General features: G+C 35.9%; 1 pseudogene; it reads left to right on the top strand.

The window, feature by feature from the left end:
• The first annotated feature begins 4,429 nt into the window (after window positions 1-4,429).
• Window positions 4,430-5,046, top strand: LOC144239280 (nascent polypeptide-associated complex subunit alpha pseudogene; annotated as a pseudogene).
• The last annotated feature ends 517 nt before the right edge of the window (window positions 5,047-5,563 follow it).

Genomic DNA, 5,563 nt, shown 5'->3' with positions numbered 1-5,563 from the left:
TCTTTTCTTCTTTCTTTCTTTTTTTTTTCCTTCTCTCTCTCTCCCCTACCCTCTCTTCTCCTCTCCCTTTTAAGAATTATTTTAAAACATGTTTTAAGTTTATTTACATATTTCGAGAGAGAATAATGAAGCAGGGGAAGGGCAGAGAGAAAGAGGGAGAGTGAGAATCCCAAGCAGGCTTTGCACTGTCAGTGAAGACCATGATGTGGAGCTCGATCTCATGAACCTTGAGATCATGACCTGAGCCAAAACCAAGAGTCAGATGCTTAACCAACTGAGCCCCCCAGGCGCCTTTTTCTTTTTCTTTCCTTCTTCTTCTTTATTTATTTTTTTGCTATCAGTGCCATTAATTTTGGAATGCTCATTATAATGTCCTCATAATCTTTTCTGAAATTGAGACCAGGCTTTATTACCTTTAGTACTATTGATGTTCTGGGCCAGTTCATTTTTTGTTATGGAGAAATGTCTTGTGCATTACAGGATGAGACAGTGTGGTATTTAATTTTGTGTGTCAGCACAGCTGGTCCATGACACCCAGATATTTGTTCAAATGTTATTCTAGATATTTCTATGAATGCAATTTTTCTGTATGAGAATAACACTTGGAGTGGTGGACTTTGAGTTAAGTACATTGCCCTTTAAAATATGGTTTGGTCTCGACCAATCAGGTGAAGGCCTGAATAGAATAAAGACTGAGGAACGCCTGTGGGACTCATTCATTTGGGTGTCAGACTTTGGCTCAGGTCATGATCTCACGGTTCGTGGGTTCTATCCCCACATCAGGCTCTGTGCTGACAGCTAGCTCAGAGCCTGAAGCCTATTTCAGATTCTGTGTCTCCCTCTCTCTCTGACCCTCCCCTTCTCATGCTGTCTCTCTGTCTCTCAGAAATAAATAAAAAATCATCAAAAAAAAAAAAAAAAAAGACCTCTAAACAAGAAGGAAGTTTTCTAGTTGGTTGCATTTGGATTGAACTGTAAATCTTCCCTAAATCTTCAACCTGCCAGCCTACCCCATCATATTTTGGATTTACCAAGCTTCCAAAATTGTTTGAGCCAGTTCCTCTGAAGAATCCTGAAAAATACAGAATTTGGTGCTGAGAAATGGATTGCTGCTATAAAATACCTAAAAGTGTGTAAGTGGCTTTGGAACAAGGTGGTGGACAGAGGCTGGCAGAGTTTTGAGGTGCATGTTAGCAGAGATCTAGATTGCATTTAAGAGGTTATTGGTAGAAATATGGACATTAAAGGTATTTCTGGTGAGACTTCAGATGGAAATGAGGAAAATGTTATTAGACATTGGAGGGAAGTGGCAAATAACTTGGCTGAATTGTGTTCTCGTGTTATGTGGAAGGTAGGATTTGTGAAAGGATATTTAGCTGAAGAGATTTTTAAGTAAAGCATTTGAAAATGTGCTCAGATAATTATTGAGAGCCTTCAAATCTAATTTTCCCTAATAGGTTTTGAACTTGATTGAGACACCTAGTCCCTTTTTCTCTCGTATTTCTGGCTTTTGGAATGACAGTATCTGTCCTACGCTTGTCCCACCATTGTATTTTGGAAGTATATTGCCTGGTTTCTCAGGGTTGTAGCTGGAGAGAAATTTCTGCCTTAGGATGAATCATACTTTGAGTCTCACCTCCATTACATTTAGATGATATTTAGATGAGATTTATGACTTATAGTTGATACTAGAATAGATTAAGAATTTGGGGCTGTTGGTCAAGAGGAAAGCCAAACAGAATGGGTTTAAACATAAATGACTATCAAATTATTATAGACTGCTATTTGCAGAAGAGGTCATACATAAACTTAAAGGTAATAAATAATCTAAAACCACTAATAAACATGCAGAGGATAGAGAGAAGGAAATCCAAATATATCAGTAAAGAAAATCATCAAAACGAGAAAGAAATACAATAAAGGATCAGAGAAAATCTCCAGAAAAAAAAATGTAAGAAAATGACAGTAATCCATATCAATAATTACTGTGAGTATAAATCGGCTAAATGCTCCAATCAAAAGATATAAGATGTCAGAATGGTTAAAAAAACAGACTCATCCTTACGCTGCCTACAGAGACTCATTTTAGACCTAAAGGCACCTGCAGAGTGAAAGTGAGGGGGTGGAGAAACATCTATTGTGCAAATAGATGTCATAAAAAAGCCAGAATAGCTGTACTTATGTCAGATAAATTAGACTTTAAAATAAAGACTGTACTAAAAATAATTCAGGAAACACCTGATGGTGGTGAGGATGCAGAGAAAGGATCCTTTTGCACTGTTAGTGTGAATGCAAACTGGTGCAGCTTCTGTAGAAAACTATATAGATGTTACTCAAAAAGTCAAAAAAAGAACTACCCTACAACTGTACCAGCAACTGTATACTATTAGGTATTTATCCAAAGGATACAAAAATGCTGATTTTTAGGGGCACATGCATCACAATGTTTATAACAGCACTATCAACAATAGCCAAAGTATGGGAAGATCCCAAACGTCCACTGACTGATGAATAAAGAAGATGTGGTATATATATACAATGGAATATTAACCCAGGATCAAAAAGAATGAAAACTTGACATTTGCAACATTGTATATGGAACTAGAGTGTATTATGCTAAACAAAATATGTCAGTCAGAGAAAGATGAATATCATATAATTTTGGCCATATCCAGAACTTAAGAAACACACCAGATGAACATAGGAAAAAGGAAGGAAAAATAAGATAAAAACAAAGAGAGAAATATACCTTAAGGGACTCTTAAATACAGAGAACAAACTAAGGGTTGCAGGAGTAGAAATGGGCTACATGGGTGATGGGTACTAAGGAGCACACTTCTTGGTATGAGCACTGTGTGTCATATGTAAGTGACGAATCACTAAATTCTGCTACTGAACCCATTATTGCACTGCATGTTAACTAACTTGGATTTAAATAAAAATTTTTTTTAACTAAAAAAATTAAAGACTTTAACAAGATACAAAGAAGACCAATAGGGAGATCTGAGAATTGTAAATATTTACACACCCAACATGAGAGCACCCAAATACATAAAGCAAACACAAATGTAAAGGAACTAATCTATAATAATACAATAATAGTAGGAGGCTTTAACACTACACTCATATCAATGGACATACTATCTAAACAGAAAATAAGGAAACAATGCCTTTGAATGACACACTGGATCCAATGAACTTAACAGATATATTCAGAACATTCCATCCTAAAACAGCAAAATACACATTCTTTTAAAGTCCACATGGAATATTATCCAGAATAGATATTATATGAGGTCACAAAACAGGTCTCAACAAATAGAAGACAGAAGTTATACCATGCACCTTTTTTGACCACACTGCTATGAACTACAAGTCAACCAGAAGAAAAGCTCTGGAAAGACCACAAATACATGGAAGTTAAATAACACTACTAAAGAATGAATGGGTTAACCAGGAAATATAAGAAAAATATTTTTTAACAATATGGGAACAAATGAAAATAAAAACACAGTTGTCCAAAAACTTGAGGACAGAACAAAAATGGTATATAGCAATACAGAAAGAAGCCTATCTTTACACCTAAATGACCTAGAAAAAGAACAAATGAATCCTAAAGCCAGCAAAAGGAAGGAAATGCAGATTAAGGCAGAAATAAATGATATTGAAACTAAAAAAAAAATGGTTGAACAGATGAATGAAACCAGAAGCTGGTTCTTTGAAAAAAATTAATAAAATTGATAAACCTCTAGCCAGACTTCTAAAAAATAAAAGATTAGGGACCTACATAAAATCACAAATTAGGGAAGAAATACAAAGAATTATAGGAAAATACTATAAAAAACTATATGCCAAAAAATTGGACAATGTAGATGAAATGGGTAGATTCCTAGAAACATAAATTACCAAAACAAGAAGATAGAAAACGTGGACAGGCTGATAACCAGCAAAGAAATGGAATCAGTAATAAAATATCTGCCAGCAGACAAAAGTCCATGGCCAGATGGCTTCACAGACAAATTTTACCAAACATTTAAAGAAGAGTTAATACCTATTCTTCTCAAACCATTCCAAAAAGTAGAAGAGGAAGGAAAACTTCCAATTTCATTCTAGGAGACCGGCATTACTATGATACCAGTATCAGGTAAAGACACCACAAAAAAAGAGAGCTATAGACCAATATCCCTGATGAACATAGTTGTAAAAATCCTCAACAAAATACTAGCAAACAAAATCCAACTGTGTATTTAAAAAAATTCACCATGGTCAAGGAATTTATTCCTGGGATGCAAGAGTGATTCAATATTCACAAATCAATCAGCGTGCTACATCACATCAATAAAAGAAAGGATAATCCTTCGGCAACAGGCATGGGTCACACTCTTGTTTGCTCTCTTCTGTCACCTTGATTCTTTGTTCCCTGCACAAAATGCCAAGTGAACCCACAGAAACCATCCTTGTTATAGAGCAGGAGATACCCCAGCTCCAGCCTGAGATAGGGTCTGGAACACATTCTGACAGTGATGAATCAGCACCAGAGCTTGAGGAACAAGAATACATGCTGGCAATGCCACAAGAAGCCCAGCTGGCAGCAGCAGCTGAAATTGATGAAGAACCAGTCAGCAGCACAAAACAAAGCCTGAAAGAAAACAAGGTGTCGAAGGCTATGTCCCAAATGGGTCTCTGATTAGGGTCACTATCTGGAAATATAAGAATACCCCCTTTGTCATCACAAAATCATATGTCTACAAGAGCTTAGCTTCAGATACCTCCATGGTTTGGGGGGAAGACAAGGCTTTATCTTAGCAGTCATGACTAGCAACTGCTGAGACATTCACAGTTCAAGGTGAAGCTATCTCAGACACTCAATGTAGACTCCACATGTACAAGTGGAAAGTGAGGAGGAAGAGGCTGATGAATCACATGTAGATGTAAGGACACGGAATTGGTCATGTCTTGTGCAAATGTGTCAAGAGAAAAGGCATCCAAGCCCTGAAAAATGACAGTAATGATAGTATAAATCCTATTATGGAATTAACAATGTAACCATCTGAAAACAAGGGCTCTTTATTGTGTGTTTCAAAAGAATAACTGAAGCTTAGTTTGAAATATATACTGTTTCTATTATTAATAAAGTTATGGCTTTTGTAGGATGAAAAATAAACAAGTGGATTTAAAAAAGGATAAGAACCATATTCTTTCAATAGATGAAGAAAAGGATTTGACAAAGGACAACATCCATTCATGATAAAACAACAATAAAACAAAACAAACAAAACAAAATAACCCTCAATAGAATAGGGTTTGGAGGAACACCCCTCAATATAATAAAGTTCACACATGAAAAACCTACTGCTACCATCATCCTTAATGGGAAAAACTGAGAGCTTTTCTTCTGTGGTTAGGAATAAGACACGGATGTCCACTATCACCACTTTTATTCAACATAGTACTAGAAATCCTAGCCACAACAATCAGACAACAACAAAAAAGAAATAAAAGGCATTCAGATCAGCAGAGAAGAAGTAAAACTTTGGCTATTTGTAGAAGACATGATGTTCTA

Source organism: Crocuta crocuta, unplaced genomic scaffold, assembly GCF_008692635.1.
Source record: "Crocuta crocuta isolate KB4526 unplaced genomic scaffold, BGI_CrCroc_1.0 scaffold140, whole genome shotgun sequence".
In the NCBI taxonomy this organism is placed as follows: domain Eukaryota; kingdom Metazoa; phylum Chordata; class Mammalia; order Carnivora; family Hyaenidae; genus Crocuta; species Crocuta crocuta.
This window is presented reverse-complemented; position numbering and strand designations above follow the sequence as displayed.